Source organism: Oryctolagus cuniculus, chromosome 1 (genome assembly GCF_964237555.1).
Source record: "Oryctolagus cuniculus chromosome 1, mOryCun1.1, whole genome shotgun sequence".
NCBI classification, from domain to species: Eukaryota; Metazoa; Chordata; class Mammalia; order Lagomorpha; family Leporidae; genus Oryctolagus; species Oryctolagus cuniculus.
Window position 1 is genome coordinate 67244910 of NC_091432.1, and position 15596 is coordinate 67260505.

Consider the following 15596-nt stretch of genomic DNA (forward strand, 5'->3'; position numbering starts at 1 on the left):
CTGGGCCAGAGGACTTCCCGGGACTCGCAGGGCTCCAGACCTTCCCAGAGACAGGCAGGAGCCCCCACAGGTGGCGTGGTCACAGGGGGCATCCTGTGACATAGAGCAGAGCTGGCGGGGGGGGGGGTCTCAGAGCCCAGCCGCAGGTGCAGGGACACCTGCCACACCCCGATCCACTGCCAGGCGGCTTGCTTTTCTCCACACACGTGCTGCCCTCCTGCCGCTGCCAGCGCAGGCCATACCTCCTGTCACCAGGACTATGCCCCGGCTACCTCCCTGGTTTCCTCTGTGGTCCGTGTGCAGAGTGGCCACAGTTCTCTGCCCTGAGGATGCAGAAGAGCCTCAAGTCCTGTCCTGGGGGCAGCTCCAGGCGGTCCCATTCGCCCTGTGCCCAGGGCCTGGCCCTGAGGGAGCTCCCTGCCGCCCCATGCCCTGTCCGCCAGCTCAGCAGAGGCGGGGAGCAGCTCTCACCAGCTCCCAAGTCCTGCCGGAGCCGCCCTCTGGGCAGAGTCTGGGGGCCAGAGGGTCCCGTGCAGGGCACCTGCCAGGCCGCACCCAGGACTGCAGATGCAGATCAATCATTAACTCCTGGCCGCGGCTCAGGAAATTGAAAGCCGCTTGAGCTCTCCCCCCGCCCCAGAGTGGGTTTCTTCTCCCATCCTCCTGGAGCTCTGGGGCGCCCACACGCACACAGAGCCGCTGTGCGGCCTTCCTTCGCCTTGTAAACGGAGCCCGTGAAAAGGTAGCTGTCCCGGAGCAGTGGGGACACGGAGGCGGGTGCGTTTGCCAGGTGGCGTGAAGGTGGACACCTAGCCTTTTGTTGTTGTTTTCTTTGTTAACGTTTATTTATTTATGTGAAAGTCATAGAGGGAGAGATCTCCCATCCACTGGTTCACTTCCCAGCAGCCAAGTTGGACCAGGCCAGAGCCAGGAGCCAGGAGCCTCCTCTGGGTGCAGGGACCCAAGCACTTGGGCCGCCTTCCACTGCTTTCCCACCCAGGCTGGAAGCTGAATCAGAAGTGGAGCAGCTCCGAGCCCTACTTTAAAAAAAAAAAAAAAAAGATTATTTATTTATTTGACAGGTAGAGTTACAGACAGTGAGAGGGAGAGACAGAGAGAAAGGTCTTCCTTCCGTTGGTTCACCCCCAAAATGGCCGCTACGGCCGGAGCTACGCCGGATCTGAAGCCGGGAGCCAGGTGCCTCCTCCTGATCTCCCATGCGGGTGCAGGGCCCAAGCACTTGGGCCATCCTCCACTGCCCTCCCGGGCCACAGCAGAGAGCGGGACTGGAAGAGGAGCAGCCGGGACTAGAACCTGGTGCCCATATAGGATTACTGGCACCGCAGGCGGAGAATTAGCCAAGTGAGCCACGGCACCAGCCCCCGAGCCCTATTCTTTCCAGCATGCCCTTCGAGATGCTGGCAGAGCTGTTGTCTTCATCTCTTAGGGTTGGGGTAGACAAATCTAGAGGTTTTAAGTTGTTTGTTTGTTTGTTTGTTTTTTAGGCAGCTATGGAATCTTCTCATTGATTTATTTACTTATTTTCATTTTATTTGGAAGGGAGAGACAGACACAGAAAAACAGAGAGCTGCCATCCACTAGTTCACTCCTCAGGTGCCTGTAACAGCCAGGGCTGGGCCAAGCCAAAGCCACCTCCAGGAGTCCCCTGTGTGTGGCAGGGACTAAACCACGTGAGCCATCTTCTCCCTGGGTTGGCAGGAAGCTGGATCAGAAGTGGAAGAGCCAGGATTTGAACCCAGCACTCTGATGTGGAATCTGGGTTTCACACAGAATTTAATGGAGCTGCGTGTTGGAAAAGAACAGCTCTCGCCCCTGGCATGGAAGGGGCACCTGAGCAGTTTGCGGTGCGGGGCACCCAAGGGAGGGAGGCACTTGGCCAGAGGCGTGGCAGTGGCAGGGCAGGTGGGCGGATGGCAGGTCTGTGGGGGGGGGGTGTGGCTGGGGCGCGGCGGGGCAGGAGAGGGCAGGGGTGAGCCAGTCCTGGAGACATGGGGCCTCCAGCGAGGCCTGTCCAGTCTGATGGGGGAGACCGCCCTGTGCCCACACATGATGCTCAGGGCTCTGACAGGACTGTAGGGTGAAGTACAGGGGGCTGAGCTCTGGGGTTGGGGGATCGGGGGAAGAGATTGGCTGGGGAGTCAGGCGCCCTACAGTGAGGATGCAGGCAGAGGACTAGGGTACCCTGCCCTGCCCTGCCCCCCCCACCAGCTTAGCTGGACCTCCTCTCCCTGCCACCCCCCAGCCTCCCTTTGCAGTGCACCCTAGGATGGCACTTCTGGAGTCCAGGCCCTCGGGGCAACGTCCAGGTTTCCCACAGAGGCTGGGGAAGACCAAGGCCCGAGTGAGCCGAGCCCTGCTAAGCTTCCCAGCCTGCAAAAGGCAAGGTAAGGTGAGGCCAGGGGCGGAGGGGCCCAGCCGCCTCTTCCGGATGGGGCGGGCGGAACTTCCCCAGATAAGGGCCCGACAATGGGGGGCCATGTGGTGCGGCCAGCTCCCGGGTGCAGGAAATGAGCAGCCTCCGCACCATTAACCCGCACAGCCCGCGGCACCCCGGAGAAAGGCGACCCGGTGTGGGGGGTGTTCCCAGGAACCCCACACGCTGTCACAGCCACCTCCTTCCTGCAGCCTGTGCACAAGCAGGGGATGCGTGGAGGGGCAGTGGTGAGGGTCGCGGGGAAGAGGGGCGACACTCGGGGGGCCCCAGCGAGTGTCCAGCCCCTTCCAGTCCCTGCCCCCCCCCCGCCCACCCCCAGGCTCTTGCCTTTCTGCCCCTCTCTGCACAGTGCCCCTGCACACATGCTTTATCCTAATCCGGAGGCTTGGATGTCAGGGTTTAGGCTCAAGCAGGGCTGTGGTGGGGAGGAGACCCGGGCTCTGCCCTGTGCCATCAGGGCCTCAGATTCACCTTCTGTGTCCTGAGGTGTGGGACCACCCAATGACTACTGTCCCATGTGGTCAGTGTCAAGGCGGGTGATGCCAGGGGACCCCCTCAGGTCCCCCTGAGCCCCACCTTCCTACAGACTTGCCGTGCAAATCCAGGCAGATCCCTTCCTGCCTTGGCACCTTGATCTTCCTGTCTGTAAAATGGGTTTGTCCAGGCAGCTCCCAGGAATTCTGTGACACGTCCCCCGCTCTGCCGCGGGGAAGGCTGGGGTTTACCAGCCGGCCCCCACCCCAACCGGGGACCACTGCCCTCACTGCCCCTCCCCTTGCCACCAAGGACAGGACCTTAGATCTCCAAGGCCAGCCCACTCATTCAGGTAGGGAAACTGAGGAAACCCAGGCTGAGAGTGTCTGAAAGCCACTGGGGCAGCACATGGCAGAGAGTCTGGAACCCGGCCTCCTGCTGCCCACACCCCCTGGCTGTGGGGCACTCAGCTGGTAGGGCCATGACACATGGACACATACAGACACAGACAGGTTAACATCCAGCCTGGGGGAGGGCATGGGGGTGGGGGCGCCCCACGGGGAGAACTCTCCTGTGCTCCAGGTCCGGATCCTCATCTGCCTTGCCCTGGGGGCCCGTGGAGCTCTCCCCCTGCTCCCCAAGCCTGGTGCACCCACACTGCGGGAGCTGGGAGGACTGGGAACCTGAGCCCCACGCCCATACGATGGGTGCTTCCAGGGCCTCCCCTCCAGAGCAGGTACCCTGACACCCCCAGCCCCGACTCTGCCATGCCATGTCTGCTGGTAGAGGGCCCGGAGCTGGCTGTGGGCAGGGACCACCCGGAACCTGCCAAGTTCATCAACTGCAGCAGTGCCTGACTAACACGGGGCAGAGGGCGGCTGCAGCTGCTACTCGCCTTCCATGTGGAAGCCCTCCCTCCTTCTGTGCCCCACCTTGATCCCTGGCCACCTCTCTCCTCAACCTCAGGCCACCAGAGGCAGAGATCAGGGCCCCCTTGGGGGACCCCTTAGGCCGCACAGATTCGCTCCCCTTCCTGCCTGTCTCCAGTCCCCACCCACCCTGAAGCTGCTGCCCCTCCCCCTTCTGCCCACCTGCCACAGCCTAAACGTGGCTCCGTGCAGAGACCATGTCCCTAACCCAGTACCCTCATTCCGCATTTCAGCTCCATGACCTCACTGGATACCATTCCCCTAGGAATGTGGCAGGCGGCATCAATCCCATTTGACAAGTGGAGAAACCAAGACCCAAGACCATGCCACCACCACAGGCAGGTGGTGGAGCCTGGGCTGTGTCCGCATCCTGTGGTGCCTGTGACTGCTGTGAGTAGGGACAGCCACCCTCACGCCCCACACAGGAGAAGGGGCAGGGCGGGGACTCGAGCTGGGAAAGGATGGGGTTCGGAGGCCAGGCATCGCCCTGAATGTGGGTGCCTTCTCCACTTCCTCACATGCCTCTCCAGCTGCCCTCTCTCCAACCGCTGTCCGCTGCACACCCCAGACTCCAGCGGGCCCAGCCTGGCACCATGGCTGCCACCTGGGGAACCCTGGCCACGCCGGGGCCCCTGCTGAGCTCCACACGCATCCTCTCATCTAAGGGTCATGGCAGCGCCACGAGGGGCAGGCACCGTGATGCCCCACTTACAGGTGTGGAAACCGAGGCCTGGAGAGGCCAAGTCCTGTCTCCAGTCCCAGGAGGCACACGCCGGCCTGAGGAGCAGAGCCGCTCCAACCACCCTGCCATCCTGCCATGTGGCCAGCGTGGCTCATAGGTGCGCCCCACACAGGTCCACCCCCTGCCAGGTTCTGGAGCCACCCCACAACTCCCAGACTGCCCCTGGGGACCGAGGGCTTCCAGCTCCTGTTGTGTCCCAGGGGAGACTCCACCTGCACACCTGCAGCCGCTTCCCCTGGCCCCTCCTCTGCCCACTCCAGTTCTCTCTGTTCCCCTGTCTGGGAGCTCAGTGCTGGAAGGGCGGGGACGCCCGAGTCCAGCCCCACTGCTAGGAGAAAAAGATGGAAGTTCTGTGACAGCCGCGAAGCAGCCCAAAACCACCTGGCCCGGGCTCCCTGGGTCTACCCCCTCCCCCTCGGACTCCTCCTCCTCTACTTAGCTCAGCTCTCTGGGGCTCCACGCTGGGGTTGGGTTCAGCCTGGTTTTAACGTCCTGAGAATGACGAGGCTCCCACCTCCCCCAGGATGATGTCCCAGCTCCTTGGCCTGGCACGTGAGGACCCAGCCCTGCCACCTGTTCCTATGGGTCGCCCCACCCCAGCCAGCTTAAAGCTCCAGTGCCTCTTGTACATCTCAGCTCCTGCTGTTGCACCGCTGACTGCGCATGAGCAAGCCCCTACCTCTCAGCATCACCAGATCGACACTTCACCTTGCTAAACAGAACCCAGAGAGGGCCAGGGACTCGCCTGAGGCCGCACCGTGCAGGGGTGAGGTGTTGCCCAGCTGAGGGTTCTGCAGTCTGCAAAGCCTCCTGCCCTCCCTGCACCCCCGTAGTGGCTGAGAGGAGACCCCTGGTGTCCCTTGTGTCCAGATGAGCAAGGGGGGCGCTGGAGGGGAGGCTGCACAGCTATGGAGTGGAAGGACCAGAACAGACCCAGGTCTATCTGCAGCCAAAATCTTGGGCTCCTTGGGGTTGCAGTGTTGTGAATGTGAGCAATGGCATGGTTAAAAATGGTTACAATGGGGACGAGTGCTGTGGTACAGCAGGTGAAACTGCTGCTTGTGGTGCTGGCATCCCGTGTGGGTGCTGGATTGAGTCCTGGCTGCTGCACTTCCGATCCAGCTCCCTGAGGAGGCCCAAGTCCTTGGGCCCCTGCACCCACATGGGAGACCTGAGGAAGCTCCTGGCTCCTGACTTTGAATCGGCTCAGCTCTGACCATTGCAGCCATCTGGGGAGTGAACCTAGCCGATGCCCAGCTGCTGCATTTCTGGGGAGTGGACCAGAGGATGGAAGAACTCTCTTCTCCTCTCTGGGCCTCTTTGCCTTTCAAATACACACATACATAAAAATCCTTAAAGAAAAAACCTTCAAGGACACCAGGAGTTGCCAGGCACTGGGTGAGGTGGCAGCGATGGAGGAAAATAACCCTGATGGGAATGGGTTCTCCTTTGTCCCCATACCAGGCAGCAGCAAAGGACAGCCCACACTGAGATTGTACTCTGTCACCACTGGTAAATTCTGCCCTGTGTATTTCAGCATAGTACCTTCTTTTTTAAAAAATTATTTATTTATTTGAAAGGCAGAGTTACAGAGAGAGAGAGAGAGAGAGAGAGAGAGAGGTCTTCCATCTACTGGTTCAGTCCCCAAGTGACAGCAATGGCCAGAGCTAGGCTGAACTGAAGCCAGGAGCCAGGAGCTTCTTCTGGGTCTCCCATGTGGGTGCAGGGGCCCAAGGACTTGGGCCGTCTTGTACTGCTTTCCCAGGCCATAGCAGAGAGCTGGATCAGAAGAGGAACAGCCAGGACTGGAACTGGCACCCGCATGGGATGCCGGCACTGCAGGTGGCGGCTTTACCCGATATGCCGCAGCGCCAGCCCCCTAGCATAGCAACTTTTTAAAGCAGCAGATGAGGGAAAACAAGCTGTAGGAGCACTGTGATCCAAAATGGGGAGCAGCAACCACAGTCATTCACTGAACACCCCCGAGCTGCCAGACCCAGGAAATGATGGTGGGCCCCAGGGCAGTGGAAACCCCACGTCAGCAAGCCCAAACCCTGGGCTAGTGCAGCCCTCCTAGAAACGGCCAAGGAGGGTGGGGCACGGCGAGACGGGCTTTCAGGACATGGGCAGCACGGAGTCCCGGGGGGACAGAGGGACGTCCCCGATGTCTGCCTGCCCACCCCTGTGCCTGGTCTGAGGGGAGTGCTCCCTGAAAGAGCCCTGGCGGGAGGTGGAAGCTGGAGGAGCTGCCTTGCCCTCTCCCCTCAACTTCACCTCCCTGGACCGGAGGTGGCTATGGGACCCAGCTCCGCCCATCAGATGCCCTGGCAATGGCTTTGTCTTGAAGGAGTGACCACCTGCTGCAGATGCAGGGAGCCGTTCCCATGGGAGGCTGAAAGGGAAAGCAGGGAGCTAATTCATTCTTCAGGGACTTTGTACCGAGCGCTCACAACGCACGGAGAACAGAGTGCAGGATGAATGAGTGAGGGCCGAGACTCGCGGGGCTGTCAGGGAGTGGTTCTGGCCGGAGACCCCGTGAAGCCCACCGGCATCCCATTCAGAGGCCAGGCGGGGGTCTGGCCCCTGCCAAGCGCCCGCCCCCTGCAAACCGGGATTTGTGCTGCAGCCCCGCGGCCGCGATGTTGCCCAGGCCCTGTTTATTCATCTGGGCGGGCCAGGCTGGGCTCTGGCCCGTCTGTCCTGTCTGCACGCGCGGTAACCCCACAGGGTGAGGAAGACGGATGCCTTGGAGTTACTTTGCATGAAATTGCTGCGGAAAACTCCGGGCCACATTTGACTTCACCTCTTGTTCCGGCAGAATTTGTTATCCTGACATGGCGGCCGCTGGAGGCCTGCAGGAGCAGATGTTCCTGGTGGGTGGGGGTGGGGGGAGTCCCCAGGCAGGGAAGGCGGCAGCAGGGGCAGAACCAGGGCACTGCTGCTGCCAGGCATGCACAGTCCTCACACACACACTCACACACGCACACACACGCACCAGCGGTCCTTACAACTGTGCACAGCCCATGGCGCCATATCTGGGCCTTGGCTTCCCTGGGAAGAAGATCGGAATGCGGCCACACCAGAGGCACCGGCTGAATGAAGTGATTCAGGGCGCGCACTTAGCACAGCACGTGGCCTTTGCAAAGCCTCCGTGAATGTTGGCTGTTACTCCCAAGGAAAGGACTGGCCAGGGGCTGGCGCTGTGGGGCGACCAGTTAAGCTGCTGCCTCCAAGCCGGCACCGGCTTGAGTCCTGGCTGCTCCACTTCCAATAGATGGCCCAAATGCTCGGGCCCTGCCACCCATGTGGGAGACCCAAATGGAGTTCTAGGTTCTTGGCTTTGGCTTGGCCCCACTCTGGCTGTTGGAGCCATTTGGGGAGTGAACCAACGGATGGCAGATCTCTCTCTCTCTCTTGCTGTGTAACTCTACCTTTCAAATAAATAAATAGATCTTAAAAGAAGTGATTGCCCAAGAGAGATTATGAAGCAGGGAGTAGACGCAAACTCTGTGCATGTTCCCTGGCCCCCCACAGGCAAAGACATGGAGGGAGAACAAGAACTGTCACCGGGCAGCCAAACCGGAAGGGGGCGGGAGGGGGCAGGAGAGGTCAGCAGTGGTTGGTTTGCAGCTGTGTCACTCCAGCCTCTGCCTCTGTCGCTCGGCCGCTGCCCTGGGCCCCTGCATCTTGTCCTCTCTCACAATGCTGATCCAGGATGGCCTAATTACAGTGGCAAAGACCCTATTCCAAAGAAGGTCGCCCTCGCTGGGGTCAGGACAGCACATGTGAGCACAATCATCCCACAACAGGCCCCCGTGGCCCCCTCTAGCACCCAGCACCTCCCCAATGAGGAACGCTCCCTGCTTTGGGTTGGAAGCTGTCTGGGAATCACTGTATTTGGGGGAACACAGCAAGCCCCAAGAGTCAAGTGGCTGTGACCAGCAGAGAAAGGGCTGAGGCCATGACCCATGGTGGAATGATGGGGCTGGGGCTGGGACAAGCGTGCTGATGTCGGAAGGTGGTTTTGACACTCCAGAGAGGAAGGAAGGCAGGCAGCCCGTCAGTGCAGCAAGGTGGCTTCTGGGGAAGCAGAGCCAGTGAGTGAAGAGGCGGGGCAGGCCAGCGTGGGCACCAGGCGCTCCCGCCTCTCCCCCTCTCCACCTGGCTGCCCAAGGGTCACAGGAATGGAGGGGGCTCTGTCCTGTGCGTTCCCTCAAGCTGCCCCATTTGGAATGGACAGGGATGCGGTGGCAGCAGGATGGGAGGACTGGCTGCTGGGGGTGGCCCCAGACGCCCGTGGTGAGGGCATAAACATGTCTGTGGTATTAAAACAAATGGCCACTCTTCCCACTCTGCCCGGGGCAGATGTCCCGGAAAACCAAGGCTCTTAAGGGGTGATAAGAGCTGCCTGATGGGAGTGCCAAGGGGTACTGGAATTTGCAAGCTTCTGGAAGGCTAGGTAGCACCAGATGGGGGTAGAGAGAGGGTGTATCTGGGTAGAAGGGCAGTGAGCCCAGGTGTGGACATATGTTAAGGGCGTGGCCCCGAGCGTGGGAGAAGGGAGAGGGATGGCGCAGTGAACTCCAAGGCCAGTGGGCGTCGGAGTTCGTGCCCGAGAAGCCGCGGCCGGTCAGCAGTCCTGTTCAGACAGGTGGGCGAGCTCCGGCCCAAAGGGTCATTCCGCTGAAGGACACGGCGTCTGTGGAACTCCTGCACGCCGGCGAGGGCCCTTGGGGTAGGAAGTGCAGCCAGGAGCTGAGGGGGGCAGGACCGGGACGTGCCCATCACCGCCTCAACCACAGCCCTGGCTGCATCTCGCCTCCACTATACCACAGCCGTCCCTGACCGCCAAACCCCACAGCACGAGGACACGTGACTGGGCCAGCCAGGGTCACATGTCCACCCTGCTCCAATCAGGAGCCAGGGTCACGGTCAGGCAAACATGGCTGCCAGGGTCTCACCTTTCGGCTCCCGGGTCAGAGACAGGGTTGGGGGCACGGGCAGCGCAGAGGGCAGCTACGTGGTAGTAAATGCGAAGGCCAATTACAAGGAGGAAACAAGGTCTCCACGACACGTTAAAAACCCCAGGCACGGGGGCAGGGAGGTGGCATAAAAACAGCGGCAGCACATTCCAGAGCTCCCTGCAAGAGGCCCTGGAGGCCCAGCCGAGGGCTCCCTGGGGCTGGCGCTCCACGCTTGTGGCCAAGGCAAGGGAGCAGAGAGCAGAAGCGTGGGCTGTGGGGGCAGAGGGCGAGCCCGCGCCAGCCCTGCCGGTCACCTTGGTGGCCCCACACGCTGTCTGCCTGGCCCGCCAGGGTGCCAGGCCAGGGACTGACGCAGGGGCCACGCCTCACTAAGGGGCTAGCCCTGGGTGTGAGGAGCCACAGGCGCTGAGCGTTCGCTGCTTCCTCCCCCTGCCTGTCCTCCCACATCTGGGGCCCCGGTCTGAATAAAGGACCTGCTCCCCTGGCAGAGCTCAGAGGTGCTTCTTAGCCAACTCGTCAATGTCAGGCCTGGTTTATTCTCAGCTGCTACTTCCCTGGGAAGCCGGCAGCACAGCCAAATGTGAGCGCAGACTCCCCGGGCCAAGAAGCCCCCAGCTGAGCTTTAACTTGGGCCAAGAGCACAGTGGGAGGTGCTAAGGCCCTGCTCCCCTCTGCTGTCTGTGCCTGCGGGGTTCATGTTGCTAACAGAGGACTGGTGCAGCCCCAGTCTCCTCACCCTCCCTCCTGGCCTTGGTGCCCGGAGACCCTGGCATATGTGAGCACAGGCCGGGAGCTGCCCTGTGCCTGTGCCACGGGCTTGCAGGGAGGGCTACTCGCCACAGGCCTGGGACAGCATGCCCCTGTGGGCAGCCTGCAGCCATGAGTTCCCTGTTTGCCCCCGCCCTGGCCCAGCCTAGCCTGGGGCTGCCTGGGACACCCAGTTCCTCCTGGAATCTCTCTTTGGGTTTGGATTGGGGTTGGAGTTTGTTTCCATTCAGGGCAACTTGATCCCAGCCCAGCTCCAACCCACCATGGCCCGGCCTCCCTGCCTCTCAGGAGGGGGCTTGTCCTTGCCCACATGCTGACAGGGCAACTCCTGCAGACCTCCCATCCAGGGCTCGGAGGTTTGGCTGACTTTGATGTCCTGAGCTGGGGGGGGGGGGGGGGCTCAACCCCCTCTCCCTCAACATGTAAATAAGTCAGAGACTGGGAAGACCAAATGCCACCGTGTGGAGTACCAGAAAGAAAAACAGGTTTGGGGAGACAGAATGGCTGGGGTCTAGAAGCTTCTCCACCAATTCCGCACTCTGTGGCCTGGAAGAAGGTCCCAGCCTCTTGGGGAGAGGGTGGCCCCAGCTGGGTGGACGAGGTGACCACTTTCCAGCTCCAGTCTCTGTTTCTGCTGTGGCCTCTGGCCCACACCGTGCTGGGGAGTGACACATGGCTACACTGTAGCCCTGCCCTCTAGGACCCCCCGGGGACAGAGTCCCAGCCGCTCAGAGACAAAGATGTGTGGTCAGGAGGAGGCCAATGGGAACTGGGTGCACCAGAAAGACTCAACCACAAGACCCCTCCGTGCCCTTCCCTGGTGCACCTCATATCGGGCATTGACAAGCAGAGTGACAGAGACAGGGAGAGGAAGAGGAAGGGAGAGATCTTCCATCTGCTGGTTTGCTCTCCAGATGGCAGCAACAGCCAGCTCTGGGCCAGGCAGAAGCCAGGAGTCAGGAGCTTCATCTGGGTCTCTCACATGGGTGCAGGAACCCAGGGACTTGGGCCATCTTCTGCTGCTTTCTCAGGCACATTAGCAGGGAGCTGGATCAGAAGTGGAGCAGCCGGGACTGAACCACCACTCTGTTATGGGATGTTGGCACCCCAGCAGTGCCTCAGTCTGTGTCACACCAGCCTGACACCTGCTTTTCTTCCATTTGCTTTTGAATCCCATGAGGCCACCAAAACTTTTCAGAGAGCCTGGCACCATTCACGACCCCGCACACCTCCCACCAGAAGCTTAGAACAGGGATCAGATGCGAGCTAAGACTGTATTGCTCACCTAAGGTTAGCACGTCCGTGCTGAGATGAAAGTGGAGATTGGGAGGCGGATGGGCTTCCGGGGCCGCACATTGAGGGGCTGGCAGCCGAGGGTTGTGATCAGACACGAGTCTGTCCATCGCCAGAACGTTCCTCTCTCGGGTGGGCCAAGGGCCGACTGGGAGGGCTCACCTGCAGGAGATGCACTCCTGGGCCCAACTTGCCACCCGGGGCACCCGTGTGTGAGGGATTCTGGGGGTCTGCATGCCAAGATTCCGTGTTGCAAATGGAATCTCTGTTTTAACAAAAGAAAACACCAAGCTATCGTTACTGTGGCTTTCTGTGATTCGGTGATTATAGAATTCTGGGATGACATCAGTCGAAGGCTCCATTATCCCGCGATTCCAGGATGTCTCTGAGAGCTTGGGTTCTGAGGAATGGGAAAATCCAGCCGAGGTGGTGTGGGGATGGGGGGGCTGCCTTCCACCCTGAGACTTTCCCAACAAGGGCAGAACAATGTGCTGTTTGATTTTCATTGTGTTCAAAAGAAAGCGCTGGGTTCTGCCAAGCCACATCAGAGCTCACCCGCCCCGGGGCAGAGCAGCCTGGGGAGCTGGGGGAGGGGAGGAGAGGATGAGGAGGGAAGAAGGAAGAAGCGCCATCCTCGCAGGCTGAAGTTGGCTGGAAGCCTGCTCCCATCAGCAGGAGTCTGTATTGTGCCCGGCGCTGTACTGGGTACCGGAGCCCTGCGTCGCTGTTCCCTGGTCCCCAGGCACCAGGCCTGGTCAATTTGGATGAAAGAACAGGCAGGGCAGATAATAAGAGCGCAGTGTTTGGATGCAAAGAGGAGCGAGCAGTACAAATTCACTCTGGAGTGGGAAGACAGTCAGGGAGGGCTTCCTAGAAGAAGTGACATCTGCAGGGGGTGAGGGCCCTGCAAGGCGGTCAGGGAAGGGTACTGCAAGTCTGGGAGGCGGCAGCTGGCTCCATGTTGCTGGGGCCCAAGGTGGGAGTGTGGTGCAGTGGGGAGAGAGGGGGTCACAGGGTCACCGGGGTCGGCCCACACAGGGCCTTGAATGCTGCGTTGAAGAGCTTGAGCTCCATTCACAGAAGGTTGGTGGAGGGAGGCTACAGGGCCCCATGGGATTGTCACAGATGAGACAGCAGAGTCCAAACCCTTACTGGACAGTCAAGAGAGCAAAGCTGGGGGGATCAGGTCACTTACCATCACCCCACGCGGCAGTCGGAGCAAGCAGGCCCTCCCAACCCGTGCCCAGCAGGTTACGGTGCAGATGGCCCTGGCTAGGCAGTGAGGCGCCCCCCAAGTGGGTTCGCTCTGGCTCACTCTCCAAATAGCCACAACAGCCAGAGCTGAGGTGATCCGAAGCCAGGAGCCAAGAGTTTCTTCCAGGTTTCCCACGTGGATGCAGGGGCCCAAGGACTTGGGCCATCCTCCACTGCTTCCCCAGGCCATAGCAGAGAGCCGGATCAGAAGTGGAGCAGTCAGGACTCGAACCGGAACCCATATGGGATGCCGGCACTGCAGGCAGCAGCTTATCCACCACGCCATAATGCCAGCCCCTCTATGATTTTTATTTTTAAAATTTTATTTTAAAAGGAGAGGAGGGATCTTCTATCTGCTGGTTCACTCCCCAAATGCCTGCAACAGCAGGGGCATGGCCAGAATGAAGCCAAGAGGCAGTAAGTCCATCCAGGTCTCCCACGTGGGTGCAGGGGTCCAGGCACTTGGACCGTCCTCCGCTGCCTTCCCAGGCACATTAGCAGGCAGCTGCTGGGTGGGAAGTGGAGCGTGACTTGGTTCCAGGCACTCTGACATGGGAGCCCTAAGGGGTGGCTTAACCACTGTGCCAAATGCCGCCCCATCTGTAATTATCTACAAGTAAAAAGGTAAAGATTTTTTTAAAAAGACACAGAGAGGGCCATGGTGGGATATGGCGGATGGAAGCAGAGCAGGCAGGAGCAGGTGCTCTGTCCACCTCGAGGGCGCTCAGTCCGGATTAACAGACAGCACGCGCCGGGAAGAGCTGCTCCTGAGCTACGTGAGACGACAGTGCCGGGACTCAGCCATCTCATCGGCAAGTTTCTTTTCCAGTGAATGTGGTCTGCTTCCATTCAGGGAAAAAATGGAAGCCCCGCCTTGGCGCAGGGGCCCCGTGCACGGCCACCTTGGGCTGCAGGGCTCTCCCTGGAGGCTAATCGGCCCCGGCCTTCCCAGCCTGGGACACAGGCAGCCAGCAGCTCTGAGTCCTGGCCCTGTGTGCTCACGGCCTTGCTGTGCCATCCGCGCACCACCCCCACTTTTGGACCCCTGGCTGCACCTCCTGGTGGTCTCAGCCATGTTGCTGGACGAGCCGCTGGGCTTTCTTGGCAACAGAGACCCTCCCAGGCTCAAAGCTTGAGACCCTGGTTACAGGGCTGCCCAATAGGCTTTGGGTCACGGAAGCAGCACCTGCCACTTGGCAAGACATCCGAGGCCTCTTTAAAACAGGTTGACAGCAAACCCAGGTCCTGTGGCACATTCCACCTGCAGGAAGGGGTGGCGTCTGCTGTCCTCCGCTGTCTACAAAACCCCATGCTACTGGAGGAGGTCGCCCCTCTCCAGGCCTCCCACGGGGTGAACAGCAGTGGCAGGTCTGTGACCCTGCCAGGAGCCCTGTGACCACCACAGGCCAGGACTAGATGAGACAGGACAGGACCCTTGCAACAGCACCAATGTTCTGGCCAGCTAGTGTCCCATCTTCTGATTCATAACCAACAGTGGGGCCCTTACCCAGAAATTGTCCCCTCCCACATAGAGAACGCTGGGACGCTCTTGCCTCGCAGACAGGGAAGTCGCACATCTGCGGTGGTACTGTGACAAGTGGGAGGGACGCACAGTCCCACTTTTCATGGTACACAATGCCAGACTCCCGCAAGGGGCAGCCTGTAGAACTTTCTCGTCCCTGATGGCCCCCTGTAGCTGGTTTCATGGAGAGATGTGAGAGGGCTTCCTCAAAGAACGCCTTTGAAAATTCCAGTCTGGCGAATACACCCGGAAAACGGGTTTCCCTCTTGCCGCGGGCCTTGCCTGTACTTTCTATCTTGTTCTCACCCCGCAAGGGCTGCAGGCTGGAGGAGGGACATGCCCTGCTGGGACCCATTCCCCACAGATGGTCCCACAGCAGACCCATGTGGACCTCGACTTCCACCAAGCCGTAGCGTGACTCTGGTGCCTGGCTCTGATGCTTCCCGGCCTGGAAGCCTTCGCTGATTGACATTTAAGAGCCCAAGTCCTCCAATGGAGCCAGAGTTCCAACCAAGCATGGCTGCATGCTAAAGCCCTAGTGGGTATCCACTTGGAAATGTCACCCTCGGCCCACATCCTAGACGACCTCAGCTTGGGCCAGGAGCTTACCCTGGAGATGCCATTGCCCAACCCCCATCGCCCAACCTCAGCAGCCATCACAGTTGGGGTTGGCCACACCCCAGCCACGCCCCTGGGCACGCCCATGGCCCTGGAGCTGCCGTCCCTATACATAGAAACCTTGTGGTAATAGCAGAGGCCGCCTGCTGCACGCTGCCTTGGCCATCCTCACTTTGGGCAGCTCCCAGCCCCCAGGCTTCCCCCAGAAGCCCCGTCTGCCCAGACTCCTCTCAGTGGGGCCTCCTGGGCTCCAGACCTGTTGGGGCATTCCGTATGACAGCCCCAGCCTCCTTTAGGAGATGGTGCACTTGCCTGCCAGAAGACGGGGCTGGGCTTGTCACGTGGGGCTCTGCCCAGGCTGCTCATCTGTCCCAGACCCCCTGCCTTCCCGGGGAAGACTGAACTGGGCCCAACCCTTGGACCATGTTGTAAAGGCTCCCAGGGTTGGGCGTAATCCTACCCCAGAGCGCCGCTCCTTGGGGAGCTGGCCGGGGACAAGATCCGGCCCTGGACAGTAGATCTTATGGGGGAATCACAGGTGCCAGGGTGGGTCCAA